Source organism: Phascolarctos cinereus, unplaced genomic scaffold (assembly GCF_003287225.1).
Source record: "Phascolarctos cinereus isolate Bilbo 61053 unplaced genomic scaffold, phaCin_HiC Scaffold_9;HRSCAF=440, whole genome shotgun sequence".
Lineage (NCBI taxonomy): Eukaryota > Metazoa > Chordata > Mammalia > Diprotodontia > Phascolarctidae > Phascolarctos > Phascolarctos cinereus.
Genome location: NW_027556402.1, coordinates 188,651,007 through 188,675,677, shown reverse-complemented (window position 1 = coordinate 188,675,677; position 24,671 = coordinate 188,651,007). Strand labels below are relative to the sequence as shown.

At 41.6% G+C, this 24,671-nt stretch overlaps 1 long non-coding RNA gene across 1 annotated transcript; it reads left to right on the top strand.

Annotated features, from left to right (window-relative positions):
* The first annotated feature begins 1,838 nt into the window (after nt 1–1,838).
* LOC110212284 (uncharacterized) lies at nt 1,839–24,671 on the top strand. Its single transcript, XR_002325627.1, has 2 exons — nt 1,839–2,065; nt 23,062–24,671. It is a non-coding gene; the product is annotated as an uncharacterized LOC110212284 (long non-coding RNA).

The window sequence follows — 24,671 nt, the reverse complement described above, 5'->3', positions numbered from 1 at the left end:
AACCATTAGTAACACAGGAAATGGAGAAAGTTTGAATGTTGCAGATAAGTTCACTTACCTTGGCAGTATACTTTCTAAGGATGTCCACAAAGATGATGAGGTTGATGCAGACATTGCCAGAGCTAGCTTATTGTTTGGGAGGCTCCAAAAGAAAGTGTAGGAGAAGAGAGGTATTAGGCTGCTTACCAAACTGAAGATCTACAGAGCCATTGTGCTGAGTTCATTCTTGTACTCCTGTAAAACCTGGACAGCTTATCAGAGCCATGCCAGAAAACTGAACCACTTCCACTTGAATTATCTGAGGAAGATTCTGAAGATTACCTGGCGTGATAAGGTCTTCCCTTGAGCTGAACTGTCAAGCATCCAAACTACTTCAGAGAGTGAAACACCTATGGGCTGCCCACATACTTGAATGTCAAACACATTCTTACCTAAAAGACTATTTTACAGAGAACTCAAACAAGGCAAGCGCTCACACAGAGGTCAAAAGAAGTGATAGGAGGACACTGTCATGGTCTTTCTGAAGAGCTTTAGTATCGATTGAGAGATGCAGGAGATGCAGATACAGGACCACCCAGCATGGCATGCCCACATCAAAGAAGACTCTATACTCCACAAGCAAAGCAGAGTTTCAGTAGTATAAAGGAAACACGAGCTGCCCAAATCCAGAGACATCTCCATCCCAAATGTCCTAATGAACTACTTGTGTCCAACCTGTGGTGGAGTCTTCTGAACTTGTATTGATTGGACTGACCAGCCACAGCAGAGCACAAGTACCCTGACCCCAACATTGTGATGTCATTGGTTCTCTTCAAAAATGAAGGACGAACAACATGAAAGTCCTAGTATATGCCAGTTGTGCTAGGCACCAGGGGTGTGAAGACAAAAGCAAAGTGGTTATTGCCTTCAAGGAGCTTACTTCCTAACAGGGGAGATGACATGCACAGGTATAAGTATATGGAGCCAGATGCTGGTTGAATGTTTGACTGCCAGCTCTCCAGAAAAAAAAAAAACAAACGTGGGTACAAGAGACCTTTACTTTCTTTAATCTGAATTTTAACATTTCCCCCTCCACTTCATTAAGTCTAAACCAGCAATAGAACAATAAATTGAGCTCTCACAGTCTGGTCTGGCTGGCTTCGGGATCACCTTGGGGAGGAGAGACATTAGCAATCGGGTAGGATCAGAGAAGGCAGAAGATGGTGCTTTCGCTGATGGGTCTCAAAGAAAGTAGGGATTCCAAAAGGGCAGAGGTGCTTGATACATATACAGGATAGCCAGTCCAAAGTCAAAAAGACAGGAAATGTCATTTGTGAGGAAAAGAAAAGCAATTTTCTGGACTATAAAGTGACAAAGGGGAGTAATGTGTAAAGCTGGTTAAGCCAAGTGAGCAAGAGCTTGAAATGCCTCACAAAGCAGCTAATATTCCCTGGAAATAATAGGGAGCCACCGAAATTTGTTGATCAGAGGAATGACATGGTCAGGCCTTAAGAAAATCACTTTGTCAGCTTTGTGAATGTCAGCTTGGAGCAGAGCAGGAGAGACTTGAAGCAGGTGCTAGCAATCTTATGACAGTGGGGAGAGAGCTATAGATTCTCCACATTTGCATTTCTTTGGATGGGTAGAAAAGGCTTGGTTTCTCATGCAAAAATTTTTTTTCAATCCCTTTCCCCTAATAATGGTTACATGAGTTGGTCACATGGAGAGAAATGAGTCCAATTTTTCTAAAAAAAAATCACTGAAATCTCTACCCTGTGCCCAAGGGCTATTTTTAGCATGGGGCATGATGACATAAGCTTCAATAACAACAGTGTGTATTTATAGAGCACCTAGGACTCCTGAGGGTTGTGTGTCGCAATACTCCTAAGCTTGCGGCTGGTGAGGGGAAACTAGAGAGATCTCAGTTAAAGTGGGACGACTTCCTTCTACAAATCATAACTCTCCCTAGAAAACTCCTGCTAAGATGGGTGAGTATTCAGCAGTCTATGTGAGGACCTACGCAGCTGGCATCACCCAAGAGAAAACTTTGGAATTCTAGACCTGGAAAAGGACATATGAATTGGAGGTGAGATTCTTGTCCTCTGCCCTGCTCACATTACATCTGGAGAGGCAGCTTTGGGAGTAGTAGAAAGGGTGAGGAAAACTGAGTTTTCATCCCAGCTCCACTCTGACTAGCTAGTTCACTCTTTGCATGCCACTATGAAAACCACCTCTTTGAAAATCAATTTCTTCATCTGTAAAATAGGTACAATAATGCTTTCACTACCTACTCACAAGGTCATTGTGAAGGAAAGGTCTTCGCAAACCTTAATAGTGCTAGAGAAATATGACTTGTTAAATCTGGAATATAACATTTCCCTCCAGGTGGCACATTTTAGAAAAGAAAATTTCTCGCTATAATGTCCTTGCTATCAATTTTTCTTGCAGAAAGAAGGACTTTAGCTAAGACTTGAAGGAAACCAGGAAGTAGAAATGAGGAAGGGGAGAGTTCTAGGCATGGGGGGGGATGGCCAATGAAAATGCATGACGTCTGGAGATTGAGCATCCTGTATGAGGGATAGCAAGGAGATCAGTGTTACAGGTTCAAAGGATATCTGGAATAGAATAAGGCATAAGAAAACTAGAAAGGTATGAAGGGACCAGATTGTGAAGGGTTTAAAAACCAAACAGATTTTCTATTTGATCTTTGACTTAATAGGGAGCCACTGGAGTGTATTGAGTAAGAGGCAGGGGGTGACATCATTAGACTTGCACTTTAGGAAGACCACTGGAAAGTCTAGAAGACACCTCAGGACAAAGCTCTGGGGAAAAAAAACCCATTCTAAGAGGGCAATAGATAGATGATGATCCAGCAAACGAGACTGAGGAGTGTTCAGACAAATAGAAAGCGAACCAAGAAACAGCAGTGTCACAGAAGACAAGGGAAGAGAAAGTATGCAGGATGAATGGTTGGTCAAGAGTATTAGAAGCCTTGGAGATATCAAGAAGGATGAGAACTAAGAAAGAACCATTGCATTTATCAGTTAGATGATCATTTGTAATTGTGGAAAGGGCAATTTAATCAAATGGTGGTGAAAGAGTAAGAAGTGAGTACTTAATGAGAAATTAGAGATGGTTAGAGTAGATGATTCCATATATGAGTTTAATGGTAAAAAGAAGAGGCATTAAGACAAGAGCTAGAAGGGATGGTAGGGTCTAGTGAATGTTTTTGTTTTTGTTTTTTCTCCTAGGATTCAGCAGGCCTCAGCAGGCTTCTAAGAATCATGGGAAAGAGCCAATAGAGAGATGTGAAAGAAAGGAATTGGTTGGTGGGGATAAGGAGAGATAGAAAGAAATGGGATTATAAGCACAGATACAGGGGTTGACCTTGGCAAAGCCATGTCTTCCTCAGAGACAGGATAAATGATGAAGATGTAAAGGGATTTTGAGGTATAGAGTAGAAAAGAAGAGAAAGCTCAAGTCAGATCAACTCATTTCTCAGTAAAGTAGGAGGCAAGGATATCTCCCAAGAAAGAGGTACTGATGGAGTCACTGAGGGGTTAGAGAAAGAATGAATCGAATTTAACAACCACTGAACAGAATGAGCTGGATCACCAATCAAAGAATCAAAGTTTTCTTTTTCTGAGCACATTAAAGGAACACTTGAGATTATAATGTTCCTAATTGGCACTGAGGTCTGCCTTCTTCCACTGGAGACAGATAATCAGGAGTGCAAGCAGAGAAGGGAGTGTGAGATGATATTGTTTGAGGACCAGCAGGACCAGAACAATGTTGGGATGAAGGTTCATAGGACACTTCAGTAATTCAAAGATCTGTGTACTACTTTGGGCAGCTCCAACCTAACATATCCTAACTCCTTTGACCCTATAGTTCATGGTCTTTAAGAAGCTTACAAATTTATTTAATAGCAAATATAGCATGCAGAAGGTATAGGCCAGTGATCTAGAGCATCTAACTGGTCCACATTCAACCCACATGTAAACACCAATAAGAGTCATACACATTTGTATTGGATGCTGATGTGGCATGTGGGGAGATAAGATACATAAAGAAGGGAAATGTATAACAGTACACATTTCCACTAACGTCCTCATTCAAAGATTCATGGTATAGAGACAATACCATGTTTTAAAGAAGGGCATGTCAACCTATGGAAGGTCCTACCAAGTGAGAAATGTTTCAGTCTTGGCAATAGACTGAACCTGTCACCTGAGGCCCAGTCTAACTAACTTTGGAGAGGCTAGTGACCTCTTCACCAGGTAGGCCACCAGGCGGGAATTTTCTCTTTTTTGGCTACAAGCTATCTGAGGCAAGTTGGCGCTGGTGGAAAAGCCCCCACAAGGGATGAAACCATGAATCTTTGGAAAGAAATATGTATTGAAGTAGGAAAATCTGTGGCCCAGATGGTTTGGTATAAAAGCTGAAAAGAAAGTGATTTGTGTAGGTTGTAGAAAGTTTTCCTAGAAGAAGTGGGACTTAAATTGGGCCTTGAAAAACATGCAGAATATGGCGAGGCAGCAAGGAGGGCATTCTGGTCTGGGAGAAAGCAATAAACATTTGTCTCCTAGTAGCTGGCAGAAAACTCATCACTCATAAAGAGAATATGATATTCAACTTTGGAAAACATATTGTTTTCATCCTTAATTTATTTTTTAAAAAGGATGACTAAGAATTATTCAAAATTAGATTTTAACAAGAAAGAAACTAATTAACATTTCATTGGGGTTTTTATGGCCACATTATTAACAAGTGTTAGTGACTTGTTTAAAGAGGCTCTGTCCTATTATATAATGTCTCGAGTGACTAAAAGGCACTAAAACCCAGAGAAGGTTGTGAGGTTTTCTCTTAGGCTTATGTACACATGTGTACATATATATATGCCTAAAACACATGTACATACATGTACACATAGGCCTAAAACGTGTGTGCATATATATACTCACATTCACACATATTACATATGGATATATTCTTGTTTATTCTAGCAAGCATTTTACATGACCTCTATATTTTAAAAAGATTCCAAAACCTTCTCAGAGTTGATGAATGTATTAAAAAAAGCAGCTTAAGTTGGCTTGGATCTAGCTTCTTTGTAGACTCATCCAATGCACCTATTTCCTACATATATTTAGACCCCATGTCTAAATCAGAAGTTCTAAACCAGAGATCTGTGGATATGTTTCAGAGAGGCAAAAACGTGGATGGGGAAAATCACATCTTTATTTCAATATAATTTGTTTCCTTTGTGATCTTTTGTATTTTATTTTATATATTTAAAAACATTATTTGGAGAATAGGCTTCACCCAACTGCTAAAAGGGTCCATGTCATAAAAAGGGTAGGAACTCCAGCTCTAAATAGTCTTCCCATAATTGCATTCAAGTCTAATTTGATTCAACTACATTTTAAAACTCCCAGAAAGACTCATTAATCATCATTATTAAAGACTAATGATGCAGGTGAGGGTTTCTTGAAGAAATGGGTCTTGGAGACCTACTCTTTAAGTGTCTGGCAATGAGCTGACTCACTATTAAAGGTAATAATAGTAACCATTCACATTATAGAGCGTTTTAATAGTTTGCAAAGTACTTTTACATCTATTATATCCTTTTGATCCTTAAAGTAACCCACAAGGAGGGGGAAGGCAAGGATTACTGCTCCATTTTCTTTTTTTTTGCAAATGAGGAAATTAATATAGTGGGAAAGGGCACCCTTTTTGGCACCAGAGATTTGGATACAATTCTTGGCTCTGCTACTTATTTCCTGTTTTACCTAAAACAAGTCATATCACCTCCTTGTGCTCCAGCTTCCCAATATGTAAAGTGGGAGGGTAGAGAACTAAAAAGTATCTTGCTGGCCTAAATTCTGTGATTAGGAAGCTTTAGTGAATCTTGGTGAAAACAGTGCTGGACTTGGGATCTGAGCCCAACTCTTGTCTCAGACTGTGTGTGTCTCAGACTGACTGTGTGATGCTGGACAAGTCACTTGATCTATCTCAGCCTCAAGTTTCCTCATCTGTAATATGGAGATTATAATAGCACTTACCTCAAAGGGCTATTGTGAGGATTTAGTAGGATAATGTAAGTAAAGAGCTTTGCAAACTTTAGAGTATTCTATAAATGCTACCTATTTTTATTATCCTAGGTCATTCAGAGAGGTTGAGAAAGTTGGCCAAAACCATAAAGAGAAAGAGAACCAAGACCTTCTGTCTTGACTGCTCTTTCCACTGTACTACATTACTACCTAAAAGATAATGACTTGCAGTCACCAATGTTGTGTGGGCCACACTAAAGAACTTTCCTAAATGCCAGCTTTTGAAACATTTCTTCTTTCCCTTTATCATAAGAACATAGTTTTCCTCCCTCCCTTCTTTGCTACCCTCCTATTTTCCTTCCTCTGTTCCTTCCTTCTTCCTTCCTTCCTCCCTTCCTCTCTTTCTTTCTTTCTTTCTTTCTTTCTTTTTCTCTCTCTTTCTCTCTTTCTTTCTTTCTTTCTCTCTTTCTTTTTTCTTTCCTTCCATCCTCCCTTGTTTCCTACCTTTCTTCTTTTCTTTCCTCCTTTGCTTCCTTCCTGTCTTCCTTCCTCTCTTGCTACTTTCCTCTATTCCTTCCTCCTTTGCTTCCTTTCTTTCTTCCTTCCTCTCTTGCTTCCTTTCTTTCTTCATTTTTTCATCTCTCTCTTCTTTTCTTCCTTCCTCCATTCTTCACTCATTTCTTCCTCTCTTGATTCCTTCCTTCCTTTTCTTCACAATAAATTCTTCATGAATTAAAAATAAATTTTAAGGGGAGGTGATTTGAATTTAACAAGTGGTAGTTGGACTAGAACTTAGGAAACCTAGGTCAGGTTCTAGTCCTAGCTCTTCTGCCAACTCAGTCTTTGACCTTGGGGAAGTCACTCTCTCTATTTGGGCCTCATTCAGTTTCTTCATCTGTAAAATGAAGAGATTTTATTAGATGATCTCCAAAGTCCGTTTCAGCTCTAATGTTATGTGATTAAGAAATTCTCTTCCATTCTCAGCTAGATTGATCGTATCAATATTGAACTGGAACACAACCAATGGAATATTATCAGAAGTACAGGACCTCTCATAAAGAGTCCTAGGGAATTTTACTCGTGAAGGCAAGCTTATTTATTATCTGCAATTCCATTTTGGCCTGTGCATAAGACCATTGGACTCAGGCCCATTCTGAGCCCCTCATCTTTTATTTTCATGGATTTGTTGACTGCTAGAATGTCAGAATTAGAAAGAACTTTAGAGAAAATCCAGTCCAAATTCCTTCGTTTGACACTGGATGCTGAGGTCCAGAAAAGAGAAATGATTTGGCCAGAGTTATATAGCTAGTAAATGGCAGATCTGGGACTTGAACCCTGAGTCTTCTGGAAGAGTTAAAGACTCTATACCTAGCCAAGCAAATACAAAATCATCAAAGAAATTAATAAAAACCACTCTTCAAAATACCAAAGTAAATAAAAAGTTCACGACCCACCCTTAGGACATTGCACTACGCTTCCCAAAAGGAGTTCTCATCTATTAATACACTTCAAGGTCCATTTCTAGGATTATACCAAATTATGCACTTCCTAAGTACACTGTTTCAGCCAAACTGGGTTCTTCTCCATTCCCCTTTCTCATGCTACCTTCTCCAATCTCCAGGCCTTCACTCACATTATCCCTCATAACTGAACTGCATATCCCTGAGCACCACCAAGTTGATCCCTTTTAGCAAAAGTTTTTCCTTTCCTAGAAGGCCTAATTCAAGCACCATTTGCTCAATGGAGCTTACCTGACTGTCTTCTGCCTTTCTCCCTCTTCAGAGGAAAGTAATCTCACCCTCTAATTTCTTATCAACCTTTGCCTGGTCAGCTAGGTGGCACAGTGGATAAAGCACTGGGCCTTGAATCAGAAAAACCAACCCCAGATGTGACCCTGGACAAGTCACATAACCCTGTTTGCCTCAGTTTCCTCATCTATAAAATGAGCTGGAGAAGGAAATGGCAAATCACTCCAGTATCTTTGCCAAGAAAACCCGCAATGGGGTTACAAAGAGTCAAACTCAACTGAACAACAACAATAATGACCCCTGAGCAATTCTGCAGGCATGGATTTCTGTTCTGTAGAATGTAAACTCCTTGAGGGCAGGAATGGTTTTATTTTTGCACACATATCCACAGCACCTAGCCCAGTGCCCAGCCCATACTAAGTGCTTAATAAATGTTTGTTCAGTTGTTCAATTAACAAAACTGCCTTAAAGTATTAGCATCTTTCCATGGCAGTGATTTTCACATCATTCTCCTTCCCCACCCCCCACCTCTCCATTTCTTTGAAGGCTTGACTGCAGGATCAGTAACAAGTCTACCTTTATATCTCCAAGACTAAGCACAGGGTCTTGTATACAGCAGGTACTCAGTCAGTGTTTGTGATATTAAAAGGCCATGATACTCTCTCCAGTCAGAATTGGGAAGCTCTATACCAGACTACAACAATATGTTTGGTAGGACATGCCAGCTGGACTCCAGTTGGACAGCAGATGGTGTCATTCCATAATTCTAACCATGGGTCCCAGATGGGGAGAGAGAGAAGAAGAAAGAGAGAGAGAGAGAGAGAAGAAAGAAAGAAAGAAGAAAGAAAGAAAGAAAGAAAGAAAGAAAAGAAAGAAAGAAAGAAAGAAAGAAAGAAAAAGAAAGAAAGAAAGAAAGAAAGAAAGAAAGAAAGAAAGAAAGAAAGAAAGAAAGAAAGAAAGAAAGAAAGAAAGAAAGAAAAAGAAAAAGAGAGGAAAAGAAAGAAGGTTTGAGGAATTTCTGAGCTGTTCCCATTTGTATTTAAACTCATTAAACAATGAAAATGAATAATCCTTAGATCAGCAAATAAAATTAAACTGTTTGTTTTCGGATCCCCTCATATCCTCCACAGTGAGCTTGGTATCTTAGTCTTTTAACAAGGAAAAACAGAAACCACATGGGCAGTTCTCAGAGAGACATGGCAAAACTCTAGCATCTTGTATTTCCCACTTAACATTTCTGGACACTTGTATTTAATTTCCCAACATCTTAGTCAATACATCTTTGCAATATCATTGCTTTAATTCAAGCTCTAACACTGGCCAGCTGCTTGACCTTTTGCAAATCCAGCTTCACTGACTCATTTCCTCATCTGTAAAATGGGAATAATTAGATTTGTGCTCCTCACTTTGGGGTTTTGTGAAAGAAAAAAGTTTTGTAAATTTTAAAGCACAATATAAATATAATTATTATCATTATTGTTGTGAGACACTGATGCATAAATACATACATCTATCTAGAAACAGCCATTCTTTTTAAATTCTATTTTCATTTGTAAAATGTGTGCTCAATGTAAATAAGAGCATGATGAATGTAGTTTGTAACCAAACTGTTGTCCATTCTTGTATATTAGGCATTAAGCTAAATGAAGGGCCCATCTTCTCCAACTAATTCTTAAATCTCTACCCTGGTCCTGAGGTTGGATGGAGAAAACACTAAAAAACTGGTGGCAATTGAGGTGTTCTAGTAATACTGGCCTATGACCCCACCATTGAATGTTGCAGAAATCAATTCACTTACCTACCTACTTCAGAGGCTTTCTATAAACAATGCATTCTGTAAACTCTAGACCACTATATCAGCATGAATAATGAGGAAGAGAAAGAAGAGGATGGATTGGTGCATTCAGATCCTATGATGAAGAGATTAAAAACTTATATAAATACTTCTGACCCAGACATTCCCCTATAGAGCAATATAGCAAAGTCTGTCAATAGGTGCACACTCTGGATTCATCAAATGTCACTAATAATTGTTGATATCCCAATAACTTATGAAAGGGCTTAATGTACATCTAAAGACAGAACCAAAAGATGTGGGCAACATCCCCATGAACTCAACAAAGAAAATGTTGGCCAGAAAGTGCTGACTAAATGGCTGTGTCATTGAGTCATGTTAAAGGCACAGAGGGTTTTATGATCATGATATGAAGCTGTCATTGTTACCAGAAATTACAGAAAGGTCATCCTTAAGGAGCTCATACTTATTGGGCAATGCAGAATTTGCAAGGAAATGATGGAAATTGTGCAACACCAGAGATTGCAAAAAAATTTTCACACTTACTGAATACCTACAAGGACACAAACTTGTGTCTAAAACTATTCTTTATAAATTAACAAATGACAAATTCCCATACTACAAACACCAAATCTAAAATATCCTAGAGAATTCAACAAACAAATTATTGGAATTCAAGCATCATCACAGACAAAATGTTGCCTTCAATCACCTGGATAGACATTTATGCATAAAAGTTTAAGAATAACATTTTCCATAAATGTTGCCATATTAGAAGTTTATAACTTCTAAATTACACAGAAAGATAAGCTTTCAAAATATAGAGACCTAGCAGAAGAAATCAAAACCGTATGAGACCAAGATGAAGTATATATCCTCCCTATCCTCCTGACTGCTGCTGGAGTTGGCCTGAAGACTTTTTTTGGTGAGCCATATAATACTATTGTTGTTATAAGAAATGACAAGCAGAATAATTTCAGAAAAAACTAGAAAGACTTATGTGAACTGACGCTAAGTGAAGTGAGCAGAACCAGGACATTTTACACAGTAACAGCGATATTTTATGATGACCAACTGTGAATGACTTAGCTGTTCTCAGCAATACAAGTATACAAGACAATTCCAAAGGACTCATGATGAAAAATGCTATCCACATTCAGAGAAAAACTGATGGAGTCTGAATGAAGATTGATGCATACTAGTTTTCACTTTATTTTTTCATGTTTTTTTTCTTTTGATGTTTCTTCTTTCACAACATGACTAATAGAGAAATACGTTTTATTTGATTGAACACATATAACCTATATCAAATTGCTTACCATCTTAAGAAAGGGGAGGTGAGGAAAGGAGGGAGAAGTTTTGGAACTCAAATTTTTTTTAAATGGATCTTAAAAAATTATCTTTACATATAATTGGGAAAGAACAAAATACTGTTTTAAAATAAATGAATAGTTACAAAAATGTCCACCATCATTATCATAGGATCAGACCTGGAAGGGACCTCAGAGGAATCTCGTTCAATCCTCCATTTTAGAGATAAGCTCATTGAGGTCAATGGAGGCTAAATGATTTGCCCAAGGTTACAGAGGTATAAGATACTGGAGGTGAATCTGATTCCAGGGCTGGGGATCTTTCCACTGTACTATACAGCCTCCTCCAAGGCACCAGAATGCAACAGTAGAAAATGAAAGTATTTTTCCTTTCTGGGTCTGTTTCTTATTTGTAAAATGAGAGAGTGGAACTGACCAACTTCTAAAGCCCCTTTCAACATCTAATATCTGTTGAATCTAGGAAAGATATTTTCACATAAGGATCTGTAGTATGTGTGATTCTTTTGTTTTAATAACACAAAGCCACTGTTTTATTTGAATTAAAAATTACTCGAAAAACAATTCTTCAAAACAAACGGAGGGCTGCCTTTTTCTGGACTAGACAATTCCCATGGTCCCTTCCAGCTCAGAAGTTCTACAGTTTTATTGAGTCAGTAACATTTTATTTCTATTTCACAAAAGTGGTTTTTACTGTTGTTTTCAAGGTTGTGCAATGAAGGACCTCAATGATATTTGTTGATATGATTTAACTTGACTTTAGTTAGCCTTTTTGACTTTTCCCTAGGAGAACAATCTACCAAATTAACACCAGTAACAGCTGACTTCTGAACATTAAAAAAAACAAACAAACAACAACAGTCCAGGAGACTTAGTTCCTGGCCACCAAGAAAAGCTTTTTAGAGCTGGAAGAGAACCTGGAGATATGTTTCATTTTATACACAAGGAAAATGAAATCCAGAAAAGTTTAATGATTTGCCCAAAATCAGATAGAGCTAGAGCTCAGGCTGTAACTCAAGTAGCAGATTCTCAGTCCAACGTTCTTTCTACTGAATCATGACAAATTTTTATTTCTCTGTATACCTTAAAGTTTATAAATGTTTGCTTTTTTTTTTCTTATTTCTAGGGGGATTTCTTTGGGAAACATTCTAAGAATGCTTGCCCCCCACCCCAGTATTTGGTTAATTGATAATAAAATGCCCTCATCAAGGTAAAAAGGAAGGACCAAGTATTTTAAGCACCCACTAAGTGCCAGGCACTGTACTGATTGCTTTACAAATATCTCTTTTGATCTTCACCCTGAGATTAGGTGCTACTATTATCCCCATTTTACCGATGAGGAAACTGAGACATTTATCGGTGGATTGATTTGCCCAGAGTCAAGTAACTAGTATTTGAGGCCTAAAATTGAACTAAGGTCTTCCTGACTCCAGCCAGGCCCAGCTCTCTGATCACTGCATCATGCAGCTGCTTCTGAAAGATAGATCATAGCTTGGAGAACCCAAAGGCACATAGAAAGGGAAGGCATGAATGAGTTTTTCATGTCATACCAGGAAATCCTAGCAAAAAGGAAGTAAAGGAGGACAGGACAGAGTAGTAGGAGTGGGTTGGGAAAAGAATCTAACCAGGCATCAGGAAATCTGGGTCTGGTCCTGGATCCACCATCAATTAGTTGTATAGCCTTCGGGCAAGTGACTCCTCCTCTCTGGGCCTCAGTTTTCCCATCTATGAAATGAGGAACTAAGTGAGCACCAAAGATTGTCATAGATTTAGATCTAGTAGGGACCTTGAGGCTATCTAGTGCCACGCCTCCACCCCTACTCCCCCCCCCATTTTATAGAGGAAGTAATTGGATCTCAACAAGACTTAGTGATTTGGCCAAGATCCCAAGCACTGAAGCTATGCTTTCTGACTGCAGACTTGCACTCTCCTGCATTGAATCTTTCCGTTGGATGTACAAGATGCACCTACTCACGACAGCAAAGTTGCTTTTCTCCTTTGGGTTTCCTTTCCCCCGCCCAAGCAATTTACTGAGATGAGAGTTCCTGGATGAGACCAATCTCCCTTCTAACTCCCCAACAAGAGCATCGAGGCTTTCGATGGACAATCAGGGTTGAGGTGGATAATCCGCTGGATTCAAGGGGCGATAGAGGGACAATCCTTTACTCCATTACCACCACCCATAAACTGTAAACGAGCCTTCAGGAGTCAGTCGGCACTCGAGGATCACTTTCCCGAACATTTCAAAGCCCTTTCACGTCGAGAAAGAAGTCGCTGCCCTGGGCCGCAGTCCGGACTCCCTGAGGCCTGATTTATTGTACTTTGGGGCTGGGGGGAGGTGGTAGTGGCGACTCGCCAGGAGGCTCAGGGAACCGAGCTCCGTCGAGAGACCAGTTCTTCTAATCTGTATTTTACAAGAAACGGATGTGCTAAGAGAAACAGAAAGCGGACGGGCTTCTGGTTACATTTTCAGTCTGATTTATGGGGTAGTAAAGTTGTCCCGAGATCAAGTGTCTCTCTGCCTTAGCAGCCCCTACCATCTCGTCCGGCAGCGCTTACGGCGGGGAGAGGTATCAACTGACCTAATAGACCCTACCTTCCAAGCTGCCCCTGCTCGGATTGAGACACCCCAGCTTGGGTTTCCAGGAACGACAAAGCAAGTGGCTGGGGGAATGTGTCCAAGCCGCGCAGAGGCAGTGTGGAAGTAGAGAGCACAGAAGTGGAGAAGGGGGCCAAAGGACTGGATTCAAATTCGGATTCTGCTACGTGTCAGTGGTGTGAATTGTACACGTTATTTACCCTTTCAGCCTTCGTTTCCTCATCTGAAAAACAAGGAAAATACTATTTACCCCCACATGTTTGTTTTCAGGAAGTGAAAGTTGTCATTAGGGATGGAAAGAGAAGTTCACGCGTAACTAGCCCAATCCTCCCATTCGTTTTACAGGCGAGAAAAGTGAGCCCGAGGAAAAGGAAGTGACTTGACTGAAGCCACATGGACTAGTCGGTAGCAAAATCTGGGAGAAAACTGGTCTTCTGGTTGTTTCTCAATCTGGTGCTCTTTCCAAGCTTCCATTTAACTGTGTGACCTTGGGAGAGATCGGGCTACCCTGAGCCTCAGTGTCCTCGTCCCTAAAATGGGAATAAACGACCTCTTAGGCTAGTTGTGAGGAAAAAACGGGATAAATATGGACGAGAAAGCTTTTGCAGGCTACGCGGTTCTGGGAATTCACAGCTGGCCCACATATGGAGCTCCGTCCGGGAGCTGTGCTGGCTGTCGATGGAGAGGGAGGTGACAGACTGAATGCTGAAGCTTGGGTTTGCGGTAGCAGGGCCGGGCTCCTCCCTAGCTGTTTCTTCAGCCCATTGCGCCCGATGGCTTTGGGGCTGGTGATGAAGATGAGCCTGGGAGTTTGAGCTGAGCTAGAAAGCGCCGAGAGCGCGCTGGGGACGCTCAAGGAGCTGGGGTCGGGGAGAATAGAGACAGAGCCTGGAGCCCTAGCCTGACCTAGAATTAAAATGAAGCTGGGCACTCAAGACTGAGAGTAAGCTTGAAATCGGAGGAAAAGTCAAACCCTCTTTTCGGACTGAGCATTGCTCTCTCCGGACACTTTGTTGGGAGGGGGTGCGGAGAATTCAGCCTGCCTTCACAGATAGTAATTCTAGGACTGGAAAAGATGTTAGAGATCATGTCTAATAGGATGTCAAGTTCATCCCCATAGTATAGAAGCTAATTTCAAGGGCAAGGACAATTCGGTTTTTTTTTTCGGTCCCCCCCCCCCCCCCGCAGCTAGGATAAATGCTTGTTCATGAAACAATCTGGTCTAACCTTCTCGTTTTTATAGAAGAGGAAAACGAGGCCCAGGAAGGCTGTTCAACCTCACTGTGAGGAGTAAGTAAGCGATTGAGCTGGAATTTGAACCTGCGTCCAGTACCCCCTCATCTTGGAGATTTAAAAGAGTGAAATGCGGTGCTTGGGGAGAGAGAGAATTCCTCCAACTCTCTCAGCATTTCATATGTTCATCCTAAATGGGGAGTCTGGGCAGTAATTATGTGACCAAAAAGGAAAAAAAATACCTTTAATTAACTTAAACTAAGAAAATGGTGGGGTGTACAGAAAAGAGACCTCAACAGAGGGTCTTTCCACCAAGCAACCTGGATTCCAGTCTAGCCCCACTGCTTTCTGGCCAAGTAACCTCGGCCATGTCCCTTTGAATCTGTAAATGGAATGATACTCATCTATAAAATGAGGAAGGTGAATTAAGTAACTTTCCAGGTTCCTTTTTGTTTCTAACTTTCTGGTCTTATCATGGAACCTCCATCTCTTCCAAAATCCTTGGCTACACATCATTCCCCTCTACTACTCCCATATTAACAAGACCTAGTAGATATTTATCACAGTCTTCATACTACACTTATCCCAGAGAGCATTTCTTGAGATTTTATGAACCTACTGGTCTCCTGGGTAAGAAAAGAACTAGACTTATCCTTGAAGATTGATTGTCCTTGATCTCCCCACCCCCCCACCCCACACACCCCCTGCCTAAATCTCCCAAAATATGCATCCAATGGAAAATCCTGTCTTACAGATCTGTTTTATCCTTATGATAGAATCATGAAAGATCAGAACTTGGAGTGACTTTAGAGCATAGAAGGTTAGAATCTAAAAGGGACTTTAAGAAAAGAACGAAAAATATTAGAGCTGAAAAGGACTTTACAACACAGAATATTACCACTAAAAAGGAACCCTTGAACATAAAACTGTCCAAGTGACCTTAGAACATTTAATGTTAAAGCTAGAAGTGATCTCTCCTCTCCTCTTACCCCTTTAACTCTGTTTTAAGAATGAGGAAACGGAGATCCAAAAAAAGGAAAGGGTTGTGTACTCCTCAATGAGGGATCTCCCTCATCAAAATTTATTGGAACACCTGTTGTGTGCAATGATGGCATTGGTGCAACTCCATGCAATGAGATTGTTTTTAATTGTCAGGTTTCCTGACTGGAAAGACCGAAGTAATTTTGACGAAAGCAACCCTAAAGCTCTTTCCTGCCCCATCCAACTCTCCATCTGTAATTCTATAAATTTCTCTCATCACACTTTTATTAAAAGAAAAAAAAATTAAAATGTCTGATCTAATTATGTTTCAATCAGTCAATATGCATATAATAAGCTACCTGGCATAGTGGAAAGATTCATTTACTAAACATTGGGAGACCTGAGCTCTATTCCCTGCTGGAGGCAGTAGCTACAAACCTGTGGGAAAATCACTTCATCTCTCTAAGTCTCAGTTTCCACAACTATAAAGTGGGTGTAATAATAATTTGGTTTGCTAAGCTCACAAGAACCTTGGAAAGAAATTAGTTTTGTAAAGTATAAAGGTGCTTCATAAATACTAATCACAATAACAGCTGACATCTATGTAGACACACATATATATGTTTGTATATACTTAAACATGTAAACTTCATGATTTACCAACTTACGTTATCTCATTTGAGCTTCATAAACATGGGGTGAATTAGGTGTTACAGTTGGGTGAAGAAGTTATTTTCATATATTAAAGTTTTCTTATTAGTAGTAGGTCCCTGAAAGGTGCAGAATAGCTTGTGATCTGAGGAGTGTTGCAACATGTAAGAACCCATCTCTGCCTTCCAGGAATCCAGAAAGCTAGAGTTCCAACCAAAATGTTTCTGCCCCTTGGGAAACTTTCTCTTCCCTACAGAATAGCCACAGTTGAGTATTGTCTCAAGGCATGTTGGGTCTTCTTCCTGGAAGCATTTGCTAGCAGGATGTCTGACATCTAAAAATGTCTGCCAACTCAGTTGATAAATGGTATATTGGCATCATAGGACACCCAGGGAGAAATCCCTGAAACTCTGAGAAGCTGGGGATCTCTTTTGATGAATTTACGCCTCACACAATCAATTCTTTTGCCTAGCTGAGGGCTGATCTATCCAAGGTGTGAATAATAATATTGCCCCCTGGGAAGGAAAGGGTGATGGCTTTTATCTTCATGGATGGACTTTCTCTGCACCTTGAAACTAAAGGAGAGTGAATAGATTTGTCTGTGCTTAGGTCAGACAAGGGGCTTTTCCCAAGGTGGGATGACTCATCGAATACAAATTCAGAATTATAACTTCATTGAATTTACGTAGGAGTTCACTGGACCACTTTGAGACTGCCCTGATCACAGGCACCTCCCATCTATACTTTTGTATAGGAAGTATACATGGTGTTTCACTTGAATGTCCCAGCAGAGCCCCTAAGAGCTACAGAGGGTAGGAATTTGTTATCTCCACTTACTGACAAATCAAAACAAAATAAAACAAAAACCAACAACTGACACTTGAGACTTTACCCCTGGGTGACAGGTTGCATGAGAATTAGGATTTGAACCTGGGCTACCCAGGTGTTCCTATAGAATCAGGCATTCTTTCTCCTATCCTATTCAGACTCTCATTTTAGATTTCCTAATCCTAGTATCAGAGATCTAGAGCTGGAAAGGATGTCAGAGACCATCTGACCCAGTCCTCCCCTTTTACAGATGAGGAAATTGAGGCCCAAAGAAGTTAAATAATTTGCCCAATAAAATAATCAAACATCAAACATTTATTAATCACCTATTATGTATGAGGGACTATACCAGATGTGTAGAGATGCAGATACAAAGAATAAAGCAATGGCTGATCTAAATGAGTTTACATCCTAATAGGGGACCCCAAGTATGTGTAGAAGTATATGGAGAATAAATATAAAGAAAGTAAATGCAAAGTAACACAAAGTAATTACTGTAGTTGGGATAAAGATGGACTTCATATAGAAGGTGGTTTTTGAGCTGAATCTAGAAAAAAAGGGATTCTATGAGGCGGAGATGTGGAAGGAGTGAATTACAGGCATGTCAGAAAGCCAGTGCAAAAGTATGGAGAGAGGAGATAGGGCGTGGCTGGAATGTAGAGTGCAGGAGGCAGAGTAATGCGCAATGAGTGGATCTAGAAAGATGGACTAAGGTCAGGTTGTGGTGGGCTTCAAATGTTAACATGTAAAGCTTCTAGGGGGACTGGATGCCTCTCTTAACTGGGTGATGCTGGATAGGTCACTTAACCTTTCTGAAACTTTCCCCATTTATAAAATGGGGTTAACAATACCACCTACTTCCCAGAGATGTTGTGGGGATATGAGATAATGTGTAAACATGTAAGTGTAGACATTTCTGTAGCATTTTAAGGGCTTACAAAGAACTTTGATCTCCAAGGCCCACAGGCAAAATGACCTACTTAGTGTCGCACAGCTAGGAAGTAGTAGAGTCAGGTTCTTCTGATTCCAAATCTATAGACTGCCTCTACCTGTAGCCTGTAGACATTATCAGTCAAAAGAACCCAACACAAATGCTTTTAGAATTGCCCAGTAATCTGGCCTTAGAATCTTTACATTTAGACACCTATTTCTCATTCTTAAAATTCAATTCTTATTGGTCCTTAAGGTCGGGGGGGGGGGAAGAATGCCCCAGCTCTGTCTACTGAGACTCTGGGCAGTCCCTCCCTGAGGGCCCCAGGACAATGTAAGGGCGTTGATTCCAGGGTGGATTCTTTGAAAGAGGTCTAGGTATAAAGGCCAGCGCCAATGGTCCCCGCTCTCATTTGCCTCGGAGCACCTCTGCAGCCATATATCTGAGAACTCTTCTGGAATTTGTGAACCCTCCGTAAAGGGTTGGTGAATGGATTGCATGCCTCTAGGTACCATTTTAAAAGCAGCCCTCAATTTACGGATTGCTCCAACTAGACAGAACCTCAGAACTCAGAATGTCAGAACCTGAAGGGACCTTAGAATACACAATGTTATAGTTAGGTGGGATCATTTAGCCAAATCACCTTATTTTAGGGAGGATAAGACTTAGACCCAATGAAAGGAAGTGACTTCAAGCTAGTGACATAGTCTCAACCCTAGGCCAGCTAACTCCCAGGCCAGAGTTCTTCCGACTAAATTCTCTGCCCCGGGAATTTGGAGAAGATCAAAGGCCCAAAAGCTGCTTCTCAGCACAGGAAAGATCCAATTGCACCGACCTGATAATCTTGGCCCTGTTTTGCATTAAGGACTCAGTAGTGAGAGAGGGCAGCTAGGGTTTTCTGAAATGTTTTGAAGCTTCTCGCTGCTGGAATTCTTGTCGCTTTGCAAATAAAGGGGTGGGTGGGAGGGAACCTCCACCGCCGCTCTCACCGGGCAACTGAGCAGCGAAGTAAAGAAGCAAGCCAGTGATTGGCGCGGGGGGGGGGGGGGGGGGCGGAGAAGGGGGCTAAGATTTCTCTTCCTCAGTGATTACTGAAAGAAAAGTGGAGCAAGAGAATCCGATTCAAGTGCCGGTTCTTCTACTAATCCCTCCTGTGACCTCAGGCAAATCACTTCCTCTCTCTCTGGGTCTCAGTTTCCATATCTGTTAAAAATCAAGGAATTGGACTAGATCATCTACCTCTGCTTACATGCTATGATTAGAAGAGAAAGACAAGGATAATAAAATAAGGAATTTGAAGTATTCATCAGATGAACTTTGCTGTGCATTTAAAAAACCAGTCCGTTAGAACTGTTAAAAAATCATGGGGTTTGGAAAAGTCTGAAATTCAGTCCGGAATATTTTAAAAGGCAATAACAGTAAGAAGACAGTTTGAAGTAGCTCCAAGAAAAGTGAGTTCCAACTTCATTCTAGATAAAGAGTGTGGACCTAAAGCCTTCGGTTTCCCATCTGTGAGAGAAAAGTAGGAGTGGACGAGATGATTTCTAAAGTCTCTTCCAGCCCTTACAGTTCTATGTTCTAAGGTCCCTAAGAGCTCTGACGTCATTTTCTATGTCGTAAATATCCTTTAGCTTATGTTATGCCACCTAAGACTTCAGTCTTACCTGGTCTTTCCTGAATACACATAAACACCGCACCCACCTCGGCTTCAGGAAAGCAAAGAAAAAACTTCCTAGCCCCACCTCATACTCGCCTTCGGGTCTAAAATTTTAGACTCTGTTGGATCCCTACAACTGATCTCCGGAAAGTTATGATACTTTGGAAGAATTCCTCAAATTCTCGACTGGCTTCTCGAAAAAGCCCGCTGGAAGTTCTTCCTTTTCTGGAGGATACAGTTGCCCAAGGCGTTTGCTTATTCCTCTCTGATCCTTTCGAGAGTCCCAAAATAACATCATCCTCCTTTCGCTTTTTCTTTGGTTGTCTCTGGAACGCAGCCCCAAAAGATCCTGCAAGAATTATCGAGAGATCTGCGATCTGCCTTACAAATATGACATTCCTTTCCCTCACAGTTAGCCCGAGACTTCTCCGAGGGCAAGAGCTGATTGGAAAAGTTAGCTAACTTACTCCATCCACGCCTGTAGTATAGGAGACACTGTGACCTGCTAGTAGATCAGTCTCCCCGAAGTTTTCAATATCTAGGTGAGGAAGAAAGCCTTAATGATTTGACAAAATAAGGAGGAGGTGCCTTCTCATCTCTCCACCGCAGTTACTTCATAAACGTTTCTTTAATATACCTAGACTTGAGTTAAAGGAAGGTGCGATGCCAGCTTTTACTGGGTAGGAGGAAAACACTTTGTAGAAGTGTTAAATGATAATAGCAACAGTTGTCATTTACAAAACACTTTCTTACACAACACTCTACGCGATTTGCATACAAAACGGAGGGAGCGCGGGGGGAGGGGGAGACGGGGAGAAAAAAGTAGAGAAGAGATTGAGGAGAAAGTGGGAGGGAGGCTGGGGATATGGAGAAAGGGAGATGAGGGAGGAAAAAAGAGTAGACAGAGAGGAGTGAGGAAATCATCTTTTGTAAAAAAAAATTAAATTGAATTAAATTTTTTAAAAAAAGGTTAACACATGTCTTTTGTTAGAAGTTTCTTTCACCCAAATGTCAACCCTAAAGCACTATATTACATGGGACGTTATGAAATATCTTTGGCCTAACTTTCAAATCTCTTGATAAATTTTCAAGTGTCTGCGAGATGTCCCTCTCTGTGTTTCTCTTTGCCTCGGTATGTTTTTTTTTTCCCACTCCCGGGCTCATTTCTTACTGTTTCCATCTTTCTTCTCTGTGTTTCTCTGTTCTTCATCTATAGGTCTCTCTCTGTTCAGTCTGTCTTCTCTGACTTTCTTCTGTCTTGCAGCATTTGTCTCTGCCTGCCTGTCTGCACCTATCTCCCCCCCCCCCACTCACCCAAGCATCTCTCAGAGCTTGGAGCTTGTAAGGTTATGCCCACGGAGGTTGTGTATGGAGATAGGAGGTCGGGCAGGCGCTTGGGGTAGGTGTGTCCTGATTTTGTGCTTGCCTGTAGGGCTGTGTGTATTTGTGTTTCTGGTCCGCTTATTGTGCTGGGAAGAGGGAGGATGTGTGTTTTGTGTGTGTGCACTGGAACGGAGAGCCGAGGGACAGTAGAGGTTAGGAGGGGAGGGGTGTGGAGCTGATTAGGACCCTTTGCTTGGGGATTCTCCACACTGGGTCTCGGTGGCGCCAGCACCCTCCAGTTGAAAGGCAAACACCGATTCTCACTTCTAACGACCCACTGAGATCCTCCAGGCGACAAAGACACAAAAGTGAGTTTTATTTGCTGGTGAGCCCGAGGCCAGAAAAAGAAAAGCCAACCCTCCCGCTTTAAAAGAGCCGCCAAATCCTTTTTCTCTCTATTGTGTGAACTTTTACTATTCACATGGACCGTTCATCCGTGTGATTCTCAACTTATTGTCATTACTTAGTTATTAATTGTTCTCATCTGGGTTTAATTGAGCAACTAGGGACTTTAGCCCAAGGGTCAGGGAGGGGAGAAAAGAAACTTAAAACAAAGGCGCATTTAGTGGGGACTATTCCTCCAGCCCGGGGTCCTCCCAGTTGACGCGAATGTAAGAAGTTCTGCCCCTCCAGCTGCGAGCGCTGAGCAGCGCCGCCGCCTAGATTCGCGAGCTAGAGCGCAAGCATTGTGTGCCCTTAATAGCCGTCTCCGGCGTTAACAGCCCTGAAAACCGAGCCCCAAACCGTAAATAGATTGCTAGCCGAAGACCCCGGGATGACTCCTGGCGTTTGATCTTTCTAAAGCTTCGCCAAGGTAAATTTGGTGAAAGAATCTAATCTCCCCTCCCCCTCCCCACCATAGCATTAGTCTGCAGCCTCGCCTCTCCCAAACCAGATCCGGAGGAGGGGGGAGGGGGGTAAAAAGGGAGACCACTTCTCCCCTCCCCAGAGGAGTTTGTTGTGGTCACGGGACGCATATAGACGGAATTTTAGCCAGCTGGAGCTCTAAGTGACCCTAACTCCACCCTTTTTACATTACAGAAAAGACTGAGGCCTAGAGAGGGGAAGTGACTGGTCTAAGGTCATGCGGCAATCTAGAGACTACAGAACTCTAGCTGACTCTCAATCCGTGTCAGAGAAAGAGGGGCGGAACAGAGGGGAGGTAGAAAAAGGAAGACTTGGTCTTGGGGAGGAAGAGATGAGATCTGGGGAGGGAAAAAAATAGAAATAGAAGTGACAGGGTGAGAGATAACGACACACTGCCCAAGTAAAGGAAACGCATGAGATTAAAAGTTGGGCACGCTACAGGACGCATAAAATCTGCAGTGTCTGTGCGCTCAGTATGTGAAAGGAGAGACAAGAGGATGGGGAGCCGCAAAGGGGGGCTGCAGGTAGGCTGGGCTGACTTATTGAAAGCCAGGCTGATCTTTAGAGGATGATAAGGGTTCCGTCTCGCCTCCAGCTACAGTCTCGCTGGAGCCTCGGCGTGTCTGCTGAAGGTTTTGCAGTTGTTCATTACCGCAATTACTCTCCCCGACCCTAAATTGCCAGGGTTCCGAGCCAGTTAAAAGCGCCCATTGGCACAACCAGAGAGAGACACCCAATCCTCCTCCAGAGCCTTGGCAAATTGTCTTTTCAGAAGGAATTGGGGGAGGGAAGAGGAGGAGAGGGAGGAGGGAGTGACTAAAACGTAGAAACAACCCACTTTTTTTAAACTTTACCTGCTAGATTTAGAAAGTGAGAGAAAACAAGAATACTTCATAAGTGTAGAGGAAATTGATTCTCCGATTAGCGCCCTCCACCTCACTTCAAATGAACTTTGCGGGCTGACTGTCCAGTATATACGAATGTGCTTGCATATGAAATCTAAAACATATACATATTTCTTTCTCTAGGACCCGGCTGCTCCTGGAATAGTCTTGGCCTTCCGAGAGAGAATGGGTCGAGGAGGACTGGGCGGCGGATGAGAGGATAACGAACAAACCCGAGCTCTCCGTCAATGTCCTGTTCCCCCCCGCCCCCCCCGCCCCGTGAAATTGAATCCCCTGTTATGCCTTTTAATATTTTCTGCTAGGGAATTCTAACAAGTTCAGACTTCAGTCAAAACCGATGGGATGATGACCTCTGTACCTCTAAAAGTCCAGAAAAGCTAGCGCTTAGCGTCGTGTCTTAAGCTCTCCAGAAATCGGCACAAAACTCCGCTGGCTTTAGCTGAAACTCATTCCTGGAGAAGGCAGAAGGCAGGAGCAGAATTCCTGAGCGGGTGGGAAGCAATACCACAATTGAATTCCCCCTCTTCCACACCCTATCTCCCTATCTGAGCCACTGCCTATATTTCACCCAACTCCTGAGAGTCCAAATCACTCCTTATCAAGGGTTCCTGCCTTCATTCAAAGGGCCCTTCTCCTTTTTCTTTCCTCAACCCTGTCCATGGGATTCTATGTAGGACTAGTTTACCTTATTCCCTTCTCTCTCCTTAAACCTCACACCTGGCTGCCAGCCAAGGGGCCAAAGGGACTAGAGAACTATATCTCCAGAGAAGGGAAAAGATTTTCCAAGATCTCTTAGATTTGAAAGATGCTTCACTCTTCATGTCAGTATCTATACAAAGCCTGGCTGCCCTCTCCCATCCACTCTCTAGATTTGAGTTGGATTTGTAGGTACCTAACAGTCACAAAACAGCTCAAGACTCTCCCCATGTTATGGAGCCCTGGGAAGATCTGATGATAAAACTGGTTCTCCTCTTTCCCACCCCTACTGTGGTGGTGGTGGGGTATCTATCTCCAGGCATCAATCTCCTGATCTGAAAAAGGAAGAGCCTGAATTTCTAACATCCTTTGGCTCCTAAACTTAATCTACTCTTCACCACTTCCCATGGAAGATAAAATGGTAGGCCCAGGTCAGACAGGTATTCAAGTAACCTTCACAAAGTACAATTTACAAAGGATATTTCCTTAAGAATTAAAGGCTAAAAACTTAGGCTCCCTCAGTCCCTCAGTAGGCCTACTTTTAAATGACAAATATCCTGAAGCCAGGATTTTACTGGAAATGTAATTAATTCACAGGCAGAATCAGTATCATTGTCCTAAACTCTGGATATTGTGGGGGGGTGGGATGGGAGGAAGGAATAAAACTCTCAATTCAGTCTAATTCTACAAAGTTGCATCTACACAGATGAGCTGGAAAGGCAAGGTAACTATCAGAATTCTTATTTCCCTTTCCCTTCAAAAAAAAAAGTTCTGAACAGTCTACCATTAAGTAAGAATAAGAGGTTTTAAAATATCTGAATAGGTCCTTTATATCCCAAGGATTTGGTGTCAGAGAATTCCTGGCTCTGCTATCCATGAGAACTTGGGCAAGTTGCTTCACTATTCTTGACTTGTTTTACCAATTAAAAAAAACCACAATAACACAATGTATTGTCCATTTTAGCTTTCTGTAGGCAAGTTAAGAAAAATAAAATGTGACTTCTAGTCCTAAGAGTAAATAAATCAGCTGAAAATTA